This window comes from Ahaetulla prasina, chromosome 17, assembly GCF_028640845.1.
Source record: "Ahaetulla prasina isolate Xishuangbanna chromosome 17, ASM2864084v1, whole genome shotgun sequence".
Taxonomy (NCBI): domain Eukaryota; kingdom Metazoa; phylum Chordata; class Lepidosauria; order Squamata; family Colubridae; genus Ahaetulla; species Ahaetulla prasina.
In genome coordinates this window covers 6,050,001-6,063,764 of record NC_080555.1, presented here as the reverse complement: position 1 = coordinate 6,063,764, position 13,764 = coordinate 6,050,001, and the positions used below count along the sequence as shown (strand labels likewise).

At 46.3% G+C, this 13,764-nt stretch overlaps 1 protein-coding gene across 1 annotated transcript in view; it reads right to left on the bottom strand.

Annotated features, from left to right (window-relative positions):
- The window catches only part of ATL3 (atlastin GTPase 3), a 28,073-nt gene extending 18,513 nt beyond the window's left edge, over positions 1-9,560 (bottom strand). The window contains exon 1 of the mRNA XM_058160287.1: positions 9,430-9,560. The gene's annotated coding sequence lies outside the window, so the exon portion shown is untranslated. The remainder of the gene's footprint in view (positions 1-9,429) is intronic.
- Between the last annotated feature and the right edge of the window lie 4,204 nt (positions 9,561-13,764).

Here is a 13,764-nt window from a genome sequence, read left to right as displayed (position 1 = left end):
TTTGTCATGCAATGCTCTACAGCGGGGAGGAGTCGAAATTGATGATGTCCAGGATGTGAGAGGGGTCTGTAGATATTTTCTCAGCCCGCTTTCTGGTTTGTGCAGTACAGCTAGTCCTCGATTTACAACAGTGCATTTAGTGACCGTTCGAAGCTACCACATCCCTGACCTATGACCGTTTTTCACACTTACAACCATTGCAGCGTCCCGTGTGATTCAAATTTGGACCGTTGGCAACTGGTTCGTAGTTACGACGGATGCAACGTCTCCCCTCCCCCTCCCCCCCCCCGAGGTCGTGTGATCCCCTTTTGCGACCTTCTGACAAGCCAGCTTCACTTAACAACCAGGTTGCTAACTTCACAGCTGCAGTGGTTGGCTTAAGAGCTGCGGCAAGGAAGGTCGTAAAACAGGAGCAAAACTCGCGCTAACAAATGGTTCACTTAGCAGCAGAAAACGCCAGGGTCTTTTTGTAGTCGTTAAGTAGAGGACTACCTGTAATACAGATTTCCCCAATGGAAGGCAGGCTGGTTGAAAAAAAGCCTGAAGCAGAAGCATAATGCAGTGCCCCTCAAAAAAATGTTTTGGGTTTTTTTTTTTTATGTTTTATCCATCTTCGAAATGAAACCTGTTCTCTTCATCGCCGGCCAGAGTTTAAAAACAAAACAAAACAAAAAAAGACAAAATGTACCTACACACCACTTTACGTAACATCAATATTTCATCCTCGCTAATAGCTCAAGTAAGCTGCCTTGGCTTGTCATTCACAACCAGAAACCATGGAAGTTTTGCAGAATGGGGTTGTGTTTTTTTTTAAGCGAAAATCTTGCACCTCCAGAGCTGGGAAGGCGAAAGGTGGCAATTTTAGCTCTTTATGGGGTGTCTGATTTGAAGGAAGCTCTTCCCTTATGTTACTGCTGTGTGTTTGGTTGCGACGACACCTGTTCTAACTAGATGCTGGTGATAAAATCTCTTCTCGGGATTGCACAATCTCCATGAAAGAGACAACTCAACCAGCCACAACCAGTTCCAACATCCAAAATGTAGGCCAAACCCAAAGTATTTCCTTCCTTCCTTCCATCCATCCATCCATCCATCCATCCACCCTTCCTTCCTTCCTTTCATCCAGCCATCCTTCCTTCCTTCCTTCCAACTATCCATTCACCCTTCCTTCCTTCCATCCCTCCATCCTTCCTTCCATCCATCCATCCATCCATCCACCCTTCCTTCCTTCCTTCCTTTCATCAGCCATCCTTCCTTCCTTCCAATCATCCATTCCTTCCATCCTTCCATCCATTCACCCTTCCTTCCTTCCTTCCTTCCTTCCTTCCTTCCTTCCATCCATCCATCCATCCTTCCTTCCTTCCATCCATCCTTCCATCCATCCATCCTTCCTTCCATCCATCCATCCATCCATCCACTAAACTAGTCACTAACTTCACTGGTTGACTCAACCTTCTAGCATTCCATGTTCTGGCCGTGTTCTCTCCATTTATGAACCAAGGTCACTCAAGATACAAAATGACTAAGCTCAAATGATTCTATTTTAGCCAGATTATGCAAAAGATTCGGTTCAGAAGTGCCTAATGCTGGGAAATGTGGAAGGAAAAAGAAGAAGAAGATGGCTAGAGTTAAATGGATGGACTTGATAACAGAATAACAGAGCTGGAAGGGACCCTTGGGGATCATCTAGTCCAACTGGCTGCTCAAGCAGGAGACTCTACACCAGGAGTCTCCAACCTTGGCAACTTTAAGACTTGTGGACTTCAACTCCCAGAATTCCTCAGCCAGATTTGTGGACTTCAATTCCCAGAGTTGAAGCTGGCTGTGGAAATTCTGGAAGTTGAAGTCCACAAGTCTTAAAGTTGCCAAGGTTCGAGACCCCTGCTCTACACCCTTTCAGAGAAATGGTTGTGTTCTTGAAAACCCCTAGTGATGGAGCTCCCACAACTTCTGTTGGCGAGGCGTTCCACTGATTGATTGTTCTAACACGATGACAGCAATGACGATGGTGCATCCTGAAGACTATCTGAAGAGATAGTTCCTCCTGGAGAAAACGGAAGGGGTTAATGGCCCATATTCCATTAAAAAAAAACACCAGGAATGGTGCGGTGGCCTAGAGGTGGAGCTCTCGCCTCACAATCAGGAGGCTGTGAGTTCAATCCTCAGTAGAGGCAGATTTTTTTCTCTCTGGGCACATCAAGAATATATCTGCTGAATATAACTCCGCACTGGTGACAGGTAGGGCATCCGGCCAGTAAAACCCTCAGCTCCGTTCAGTTGCCCAGACTCCACCCCGCCATAAGGGATTATGGGGGTCCTTAAAAAGGAGACGATGCCATCCAAAACAAGCTCCTTGCGCTATTTTTTTCCTCTTGTGTGCTCCGTAATATGCCAGCTGCAACCATCTTAATTCTCATCTACTTACCTTCCCAGCCACAAACAAACAAACAAACAAAAAAGCAGCTGAATGGACACTATTTTTTGCTTTCCTTGCTGGGCTTAATTCGACAAATCATCCATTTTGCTACGGGAAGAAAAAAAAATCAATCTCATCGCAACTCATTTGTTGGCCAGCTAACTAGGTCTTAGTTATTTTAAAAAGTAGATTTTTTTTATTAGCCTATCAGCAAACACTCTGCCTGAAGATATATCTCTTGTTTTAGACTTAAGCAAGGAGGATATTATTCTTTTAATCTTCCTTCCAGATGACCCTGAGCATCTTGAGTTCAAAAACCCGGCAAAAATGTTCCTTTTTCTATCATTGTTGTAAGTTACTCAAGGCCCCCTACAAGAGTCCTCCCTCCTTCTATCTATGTCGAAGGCTGGAGTCATGCGTTTGTGGAAATGCCAAGGACTTTTGGCAAAGAAAATTGGGATTTTAAGCTACGTCCCTTCCTTTTGAGTGGTGTCTTGTCCAAAAAGGAGAAGATTTCAGCTCATCTATCAGCATCATGGATGGTGAGGTGAATGTAGAACCAATGCCACCAAAGCATCTGCAGAACTTCAAGTGGCTTGCTGTTGTCCTAACCCCGTGATGGCGAATTTATGGCACGCGTGCCGGAAGTGGCACGCAGAGCCATCTCTCTCTGGGGCACGCAAGCTGTCGCCAGTTGCACTTCCGGTTTCCACCGCGCCGGCCAGCTGGTCTTCACGTGCGCGGGAGTGCGGAAGAACAGATGATCTCCCAGTTTCCAGCATGCGCACTGGCCAGCTGGTCTTCACGCGTGCAAGCGCACCAAAAAACGGAAAACCAGGGCGTCGGTGTGCATGCGCGCGCCGGAAACCAATAATCGTCTTCCCGGCACGCGCACCAGGTGGCTACTATTCTGGTTTCCAGCCAGCCGGCTGGTCTTTGCAGGCTCATGCACACCAGAAAATAGACGACTAGGTGGCTGGTGCGCATGCGCATGCTGGAAACCAGAAAACCATCTTCCCGGCACGAAGTTATGGCTCTCCATATCGATTAGAATCACTCTCCATCAGCCAGGCTACTCAAGTTCAGAATCCTCTGATTCGAACTCAGATCCCTCAGTTTGCAGTTCCTTCAGATCTCTGAAAAGGACTACGGGTAGTCCTTGACTTACGACCGTTCGTTTAGCGACGGTTTAAAATTACAACGACTCTGGGGGGGGGGGAAGGGGACTAGGGGCCCTGACAATTGTTTGCCGCATCCGCACAATCCCATGATGAAAATTGGGATGCTTGGCATTTGGTTCATATTTATGATGCAGTGTCCTGGGGGGGGGGGGGCATGGAATCCCCTTTTGCAACCTGCTGACAAGCAAAGTCTCGTCTGGGAAGCCAGATTCACTTAACAACCATGTGACCAACCAAACTGCAGCGATTGATTTGCTTAAGAACGATGGCAAGGAAGGTCGTAAAGCTCACTTAACAAATGCCTCGCTTAGTGGCAGAAAGGTTAGGTTCAGTTGTGGTCCTACTGCCACTTTATAAGGCCTTGGGAAGGCCACACTTGGAATAGTGCATTCGGTTTTGGTCGCCACGATGTAAAAAAGACGCTGAGACTCTAGAAAGAGTGCAGAGAAGAGCAACAAAGAAGATTAGGGGACTGGAGGCTAAAACAGATGAAAAACGGTTGCAGGAACTCATGTCTAGTTTAATGAAAAGAAGGACTAGGGGAGACATGATAGCAGTCTTCCAGTATCTCAGGGGTTACCCCAAAGAAGAGGGAGTCAAGCTATTCTCCAAAGCACCTGAAAGCAGGACAAGAAGCAATGGGTGGAAACTCATCACGGAGAGAAACAACTTAGAACTAAGGAGAAATTTCCTGACAGTTAGAACAATTCACCAGTGAAACGACTTGCCTCCAGAAGTTGTGAATGCTCCTACATTGGGAGTTTTTAAGATAACCATTAGTCTGAAGTGGTGGAGGGTTCCCTGCCTGAGCAGGGGGTTGGACTAGAAGACCTCCAAGGTCCCTTCCAACCCTGTTATTCCATTTCTACCTGTAATAAATAAATATATGTAAAATATATATATATAAGAACCAGAAAACTAAGGAGAACAAAAAAGGGCCTGTGAAAAACCAGACAGCAACAACTGAAAAGGCAAGAGAAGAACTGGATTTGGGAGTGATGGGAGCTCAACCCCGAGGGCCCAATTCCTCTAAAATAGGACACGAGGCTTTTAAAATCACGTCTGCCGAATTAAAATGACTCTCCTTCCTTTCAGCTTTCTGGAAAAAACCAAGAGCTGGGAAAAAGGCCAAATTCTGAGAAAATTCTCTTTTCCCCCCCCTCCTTCTTAAAAAGACAAAAAAATGGAAGCAAAGCATAGCAGGCTTAGCAATTTTTATCTCCCTCCCCTCCCAACCCCCCCCCCGCCCAATACCTTTTGACCCTCTTTTCCACAAGGGATGGGGGAGTTTCCTCCCCATCCCTTTCTGTTTCTGTCCAATTTGGGCAGGTTTTTTTGTTTTTTATTAAGGAAGTCAATGGTTGGAAATCCAGGTCTTCCCTCCCTTCAAAAGATTGAATTGTTTGGGGCTTGTTTTGGCCGGTGGAAAGTTTGGGAAGGGCTTTTCTTCCACACAATTCTTTGAAAGACACAACTTCCCTGAAAGGAAGAAGGCCACTTGTATACACACAGACACACAAATCCGAGCCAAAAAGCGCAATCCACTCACATACCACACAGGCTCTGCCAGCCAAGCCTCTGGATGCAGTGAGTCAGAATTCAAGACCGCTCCCTGCCCGGCTTTCACATTGTGGAGCAGAGAAAGAAAGAGAGAGGGGAAAAAAAAAACAACCTGGAGTTTTTCTTTAAGCAACAAAAAACTCCCCGTAATTTTCATTTGCTCCACCAGCATTCAGAAATCGGTGGGACTTTTTTAACCGAGCAAAGTAGGAAACTAACAGAGGGACAGAATCAAGATCACGCGAAGCGTTCATTTTATAATCGTGCCTTGGAATTCATACTTGGAATACTGCATCCAGTTTTGGGTCACCACGTTATTTTAAAAAAAAAAAAAAGATGTTGAGACTCTGGGAAGAGCGCAGAGAAGAGCAACAAAGATGATTAGGGGACCGGAGGATAAAACACACGAAGAATAGTTGCAGGAATGGGGTCTGTCCAGTTTAATGAAAAGATGGGCCAGTGATGGAGTGATGGAGAACCATTTTTTCCCTCGGGTGCCGAAAGCATGCGCGCAATTTCGTCCGTGCTGACACCCATAATGCAATGCCCCCCCTGCAGGCCCCACCACCCACCCATGCACGCGTGAGCCGCCCCCCCCGCCGCATGCGTGCGCAACCCCTCGTGCTCCCCCCACGCATGCGCACACGACCCCCGTTTTGGTGCTAGCAGGCCTCCCTTTGTTCCCAGGCTGGGAACTGAGTGCGTGCGGGCACTGCACCACCACCCCGCATTTGCGCATGCGACACCCCCCAGCCCCGCGCGCACCTCCCAGCAGAGACCCAAAAATCAGCTAGCCGGCAGGAGGCAAGCGGGCATGCACAGTAGAGCTGACCTGGGCGTCGGCTCGTGTGCCCGCAGAGATGGCTCTACATGCCACCTGTACATGTGCCATAGGTTCCCCATCACGGGACTAAGGGATGACTTGATAGCACTCTTCCAATATTTGAGGGGCTGCCACAAAGAAGAATGGGTCAACCTATTCTCCAAAGCACCTGAAGGCAGGACAAGAAGCAACGGATGGAAACTAATCAAGGAGAGAAGCAATCTGGAGCTAAGGAGAAATTTCCTGACAGTGAGAACAATCTGCGGAACAGCTTGCCTCCAGAAGTTGTGGATGCTCCAACACTGGACGTTTTTAAGAAGAGACTGGACAACCACTTGTCTGAAATAAAACCTTCAAAATCTCCAAAATCCCTTCCAACTCCATTATTCTGCTAACGTTTGTGCTTGTGGCTTGTTATTCCTTGCAATAAACTGGGTTTTAGAGGCACTCTAAAAAATCCATGGAGGCTCCATCCCGAAAATTCTAGGATCCAAGGAACGGCTTTCTGTGAGGCAAAGCATGGCTTTTTGGCCATTCCCAAGGGTGGACTTTAGCGTGGCTGTCCCGTCTGAAGACAGAAAGATCCACAACCCAGTTTGGAGGATGAAGGACAAACATGACAATTCTTTTGCTTTGTTGTGACCTCCCTGTGGTCAAGCCCAGAGGATCACACAGGAAAAACCTTGCTGATTTCTCAAGCAAGCGGAGATGGGACTGCAGCCCCTTGCGTGGACAAATTTCTGGTTCCTCAAAAAGTGCGGAAGATCAAGAAGAGGTATCCCTGTTTCGGATCTCGAAGGGAACCATCCAAGCACTTGTAACTCATAATCATTGATTATTTTATTCTCCTTGCAAGGAAAACAAGTCTCAAATGACGATCAGCTAAGGCGTTGGGCTCCTTAAAATGTTGCAAAGCTAACTCAAGTCAGTCTTGATCCGCAATGGCGAACCCACGGCACGCGCCTCTCTGTGGGAACACGCACCATCGCAAGCTGCTCCGCTGGATTTCGCGGGCGCCAGAGCGCCGGAAAACAGCCCAAAACCAGGCAGTTTTTCAGGCCGTTTCTGGGTGTTTTTCGGGTCGTTTTTTGGCCTAGAAAACGGTCTAAAAACAGCCTGGAAAACCGGACAAAAAACAGGCATGCATGTGCCGACCAGCAGGTCTTCGTATTTCCGGTTCTCCGGCACGTGCGAAGACCAGCTGGCCGGCGTGCATGTGAGTGACGGAAATCCGAAGACTAACTGGCCAGCGCGCGCAAAGGTACATGTTCCAATTTGGGGCACTTAGAAAAGGTTACCCATCACTGGTCTAGATCAGGGGTCTTCCAATCTTGGCAACTTGAAGGCTGGTGGACTTCAACTTTGAAGTCCGCCAGCCTTCAAGTTGCCAAGGTTGGAGACCCCTGGTTTAGATCAATGGTTATCAATGATGGTAACTTTTAAGTTATGTGGGACTTTGGAATTCCCAGAATTCTGGGAGTCGAAATCCAAGCAATTTGAAGTAACCAAAGTTGAGAAATGCCGATCTGGAATTAAATATAATTTAAACAAAGCTTTGAAATAAGGTTTTTAGGCAGTTGAAAACAAAGACACCTGATAACATAGCCCATCAAAGCCCAAACGTCTAAGCTAGTAAAAACATTGTGAGATTCCCCAGATCTGTATTCATTTTCTATTTTTCCCGTTCATTTTCTATTTTTTCCCCACTTGTTCGAGCCACCCCATCCAGCGATCAAGACAGTGGACGCTGCACACTCAATTATTTGGAATTATTTCCAAGCTGACTTTCAAAACTACAGGTAGTCCTTTCAATGACGGTTCATTTAACAACATTCAAAGTTACAATAGTGCTGGAAAAAAACAGCAACTTACGACCGTTCGGCATTCCCCCCCACGGTCATCTGTTCAAAATTCAAATACTTGGCCCCCATGGCTCAGAAGTCACGTGACGACCCCACCCTTTTTGCATCCTTAAGGGCTTCACTTAACAACGGCGGTCAGAAAGATGATTAAAAAAAAAACAGGGCAGCAAGATTCACCGAATCCTCCGTCTCGCTTAGCCACAGAAAGTTTGGGCTCCCCGTTTGCCAACAGATTGCAACCCGACCCCCCCCCAACCTGAAATTACGACAGCAGCGAGGAAAAAACAGGTGGGAAAACCGGTTTGGGTCTTATGCACATAATTCCTTCCATTCCAGGCACTTATCCCAAATACAGTAATAAGCCATTCTTTCTTCTTCTTTTTTTTTTAAAAAAAAACACACATACCAAAAAAATAAATGCCACAAGGCCCACATCAAAGGAAGATGGAGATATAGAAAGAAAGAAAAAAAAAACCAGGGAAAAAGCAAAAAAAGAAAATTGCACCACTGGTCGATTTTCTTTCCTTGACAGGATTCTAAGGGGAGGGAGCGATTATTGCATCTGAATCTCAGCCAGGAGATAGATAAAGGTGGTTGTTGATGATGTGGTGTTGTTGTTGTTTTTTTGGCACCCTCTGCGTGGCATTTCTTCAAGTAGTACAAGATGGCTGAGTTCTTTTGCACAACAACCTGCTTTTGCCCTCCCCACTCTCACACACACACACCAAATGAGGATTAGGTGATTTGTGGCTCAGCCTAGACTAGTGTGATGCCTGATCTTGTAAAACCTCAACCGTAAGGAAGCAGAAATGTTGGCGACCGCTGCAATTAAAAGTGGGAGGGGGGAAAGGAATAATAATCTAGACAGACCCTCCCCACCCACACTTCCTCCACCCTTCCCCCGAGCTGATGAATTGCAAGGAAATTCTTCCAGCCATCCTCCCAAGAGGCAATACGGGGTGTTTGGGGGGGGCCCAACGCCCATCATCCCCAACCTACTTGGCCAAAGGCCAACAGATTGCATTTTCTCCGCTTTGGGAAGATTTGCACTGGAAAAGTGGCGGAGGGCTGGCTGGGGAGGGGTGGTGGATGCAACTTTGCACAATAGGGGGGCATCTTTCCTCCCCCCCCATTTGGGAAGATGGGGGGACATGCATTTCTCCCCCTCCCAAATAATCTAGACAGATACTCCCCCCCCCGCTTTCTCCATCCCTCCCCGAGCTGATGAATTGCAAGGAAACTCTTCAGCCCCCCCACTCCAAGAGGCAATACGGGGTGTTGGGGGGCCCCCAACGCCCATCATCCCCAACCCGCTTGGCCAAAGGCCAACAGATTGCATTTTCTCCGCTTTGGGAAGATTTGCATTGGAAAAGTGGGGGAGGGTCTCCCTTGGCTGTCCCTGGCTGGGGAGGGGTGGTGGATGCACCTTTGCACACTAGGGGAGGGGGCATCTTTTCTCCCCCACCCAATTAGGAAGATGGGGGGGGCATGCATTTCTCTCCCCCCCAAAAAAAACCCCCAAAACAACCCAGGAAGATGCAATAGAGAAGGCTTGGCCGTTGCAAGCAGAGGAGGAGGGGTCCCTACCGGCCGCCTCCAGTCTGATGAGCCCCCCGATGCTAACTCCGCGGCCGCCGCTGCCGAAGGAATGACACGGAGAAGCCGCCCCTCTTCCCGCCCCATGGCCCTGCCAGCCAAAGGCGGAGCCGGCACCACGCGGGGAGAAGCAGGCAGGAGGAGGGAGGGGAGAAGAAAAAAAAAGGAGCCCCTCGAGAGAGAGGCACGCCGGGAAACGTAGTCCACCCGCGGGGAGCTCCTGCTTGGAAGGAGGAGCCGGGAGAACTACAACTCCCGAGAGGACGCGGGAGGGTGGGACGCGTATCTTTCCACTACCACCACCACGGGAGCGCGCGAGGCATTTCGGGAGATGGAGTCCAAACGGGCATTCGCGCAGGGAGAGAGAGAGAGAGAGAGAGAGAGAGAGAGAAAAGCCTGCAAGGAAATCTAAGAGCCGCTGCGGGTTTTTTTTTTTTTTTGAAGGCGGGCTTTTCCCAATGGGAAGGGGCGGGAAGGGGGAATGAAGGGGAGGGGGTAGCAGCACGCCCCCTCCCTCCCTTCAATTAATTCATCGGTTAGTTAATCGGTGGGGAAAAAAACACCGGCCTCCAGAAGTTGTCAATGTTCCAAGACTGGAAGTTTTTAAGAAGAGGTTGGATAACCGTTTGTCTGAAGTGGTTTCTAGAGTTTGCTGCTTAAGCAGGGGGTTGGACTAGAAGACCTTCAAGGTCCCTTCCTATTCTATTCTAATTCTATTCTATTCTATTCTATTCTATTCTATTCTATTCCATTTTCTATTCTATTCTATTCTATTCTATTCAGAATCCTATTTTATTCTATTCTATATTTTACATTCCATTCCATTCTATTCTCTATTTTACACGCTTCTATTTCTATTCTAATTCCATTCCATTCCATTCCATTTTCTATTCTATTCTATTCAGAATCCTATTCTATTCTATTCTATATTTTACATTCTATTCTATTCTATATTTTGCACTCTATTCTATTTCTATTCTGTTCTATATCCTATTCTGAATCCTATCCTATCTTTTCCTATCCTATCCTATCCTATTCTACATTTTACATTCTATTCTATTTCTATTCTAATTCTAATTCTATTCTATTCTATATTTTACACTCCATTCTATTTCTATTCTAATTCTATTCTATTCTCTATTTTACACTCTTCTATTTCTATTCTAATTCAATTCCATTCCATTTTCTATTCTATTCTGAATCCTATTCTATTCTATATTTTACATTCTATTCTATTCTATTCTATATTTTGCACTCTATTCTATTTCTATTCTATTCTATATCCTATTCTTAATCCCATCCCATCCCATCCCATCCTATCCTATTCTATTCTATATCCTATTCTATTCAATTCTATTCTATTTCCAGCCATGTGGCCTTGGATGATAGGTTTTGTAGTGGGACACTTCTGCAGGATGCAGAATAGAATAGAATAGAATAGAATAGAATAGAATAGAATAGAATAGAATAGCACAGAGTTGGAAGGGACCTTGGAGGTCTTCTAGTCCAGCCCCCTGCTCAAGCAGGAGATACCATTTCAGACAAGAGAGTGTCCAATCTCTTCTTAAAAACCTCCGTGATGGAGCACCCACAACTTCTGGTGGCAAGCAGTTCCACCGGTTAATTGTCCTCCCTGTTAGGAAGTTACTCTTTAATTCCAAGTTGCTTCTCTCTTTGATTAGTTTCCATCCGTTGCTTCTTGTCCTGCCCTCTGGTGCTTTGGAGATCGGAGCAAAGAGAAATGCAAGCAGGGGAAATTAAAATGAATTAATTACATAACATAATATATGTAAATTATGCTATTAAAAATAACATAAATTAAGACCCAGCTCTTTGGGCAAAGCTGTAATACGACCACAATGGAGCCCAAAATTTCCACTGCTAAGCGAGACAGTTGTTAATTAAGTCTTCCCCCTTTTTACAACCTTTTTTTTTTTTGCCACAGTTGTTAAGAGAATCACTGCGGTTGTTAGGTTAGTAACACGGTTGTTAAATGAATCTGGCTTCCCCATTCACTTTTCCTGGCAGAAGGTCGTAAAGGTGGATCACATGGCCCCCAGGACACTGCAGCTGTCATAAATACAAGTCAGTTGGCAACTCTACAAATTTTGATCACATGTCCAATGGAGATGCTGCAACGGACGTAAGTATGAAAAATGGTCGTAAGTCACTTTTTTTCAGTGCCGTTGTAGCTTTGAACGGTCACTAAACAATTAGCGGTATTTGCACTGTACACTTCCTTCCCCACCTAATCCAGATTACAAGAATGTTGGTGTTCAAGATACTGAGTATAATTAAATCCCTTATAAAGGTAAAGGTTCCCCTTGCACATACGTGCTAGTCGTTCCCGACTCTAGGGGGTGGTGCTCATCTCCGTTTCAAAGCCGAAGAGCCAGCGCTGTCCGAAGATGTCTCCGTGGTCATGTGGCCGGCATGACTCAACGCCAAAGGTGCACGGAACGCTGTTACCGTCCCACCAAAAGTGGTCCCTATTTTCCTACTTGCATTTTTTTACGTGCTTTCGAACTGCTAGGTTGGCAGAAGCTGGGACAAGGAACGGGAGCTCACCCCGTTAACGCAGCACTCGGGATTCGAACCGCTGAACTGCCGACCTTTCGATCGACGAGCTCAGCATCTTAGCCACTCAGCCACCACGTCCCTATAAATCCCTTATATTTTGCGCTTAAATTTCTTTTGCAAATGTAGCTTTGATGGTCATCATGGATGCAAAGCTGAAATCCAGGAAAGGAAACGTATGTAAATAGGGGATTTTTTTCCCCCACCCATAGCAAGCAAAAGATTATTGTTTCAGAAACTATGTAAAATTTTGAAGCTGACTCTCCTTTTCCAGCTTCTTGCGTTTCATAATGCTTTATAAGGAACAGGTTTGGCATGTTTCAAAGGCGCCCAGTCTCTTTTAAAAAAACTTTCTTTCTTTTTTTAAGACTTTGCCATAGAGTTCTGGGTGAAGAAGCAACCCAGTTTTCTTCAAACTTTCCCTAAGCTATTCAGAAATGCAATGCATTCCTCTGGCTACTTGCAGAGAATTTCAAGAGCCATTTTCTGGCTGGGTTTTCATCAACACCTCTTGGTTTCTTTTGGGTAGAAATAGAATTCTTTATTGGCCAAGTGTGATTGGACACACAAGGGATTTGTCTTAGGTGTATGTGCTCTCAGTGTACATAAGGAGAAATGTAAACAGTTTATGCAGGGGTGAAATAGAAAATAGAATAAGGTACAGAAAATGGAATTCGTCTAGTGGAGATATTTTTTTCCCTTCTGTTCGTTTCCTGAACAAATCCCTGCAGTTTTGGGTTGGCAAGGTTTTTCAGAAGTGGTTTGCCATTGCCTCTTTCCTAGGGCTGAGAGAATATGACTGGCCCATGGTCACCCAACTGTAGGAAGCTAGCACCCACCCCCTTCTAGTAAGATGAGATATTTTAAAAGGTAAAGAGAAAGGTTCCCTTCGTACATACGTGCTAATCGTTCCTGACTCTAGGCGGCAGTACTCATCTCCATTTCAAAGCCGAAGAGCCAGCGCTGTCCGAAGACGTCTCTGTGGTCATGTGGCCGGCATGACTCAACGCCAAAGGCGCGCGGAATACTCTTCCCTTTCCTCCAAAGGTGGTCCCTATTTTTTCTACTTGCATTTTTTTTTACCTGCTTTCGAACTGCTAGGTTGGCAGGAGCTGAGACAAGTAACAGGAGTTCACCCTGTTACGTGGCACTAGGGATTCGAACTACAAGCTCAGCGTCTGAGCTGCTGAGCCATATTATAATATTTAATATTTAGGAAATATTAAAAAGGGCAGAATATTTCCCCTAAAAGGGAGGCAAAAACTCAGCTCCCCCCCCGCCCCCAGAATACCACAACTGGTAATAAAGCTGATCCGTCTGATGTGTGGCCGTGTATACCTGTTCCGTGGCTGTTACAACTTTGAACGGTTATAGAATGATTGGTCGTTAAGCGAGGACTAGCTGTATAGGGGTGGGAAAAATAGCTCATCTGTATGTGGCAGCAAAACCTGGCGTTTTGTGCCTCTTTGCTGCCCTCTAGTGGGCATGTGGTTTGGAGCGCTTTTTTTTTTTTTTGCTGCTGAGAATTGTGTCATTTATTTTAAGGTAAAGGTAAAGGTTCCCCTCGCACATACGTGTGAGTCGTTCCCGACTCTAGGGGGCGCTGCTCATCTCCGTTTCAAAGCCGAAGAGCCAGCGCTGTCCGAAGACGTCTCCGTGGTCATGTGGCCGGCATGACTCAACGCCAAAGGCACACGGAACGCTCTTCCCTTCCCACCAAAGGTGGTCCCTGTTTTTCTACTTGCATTT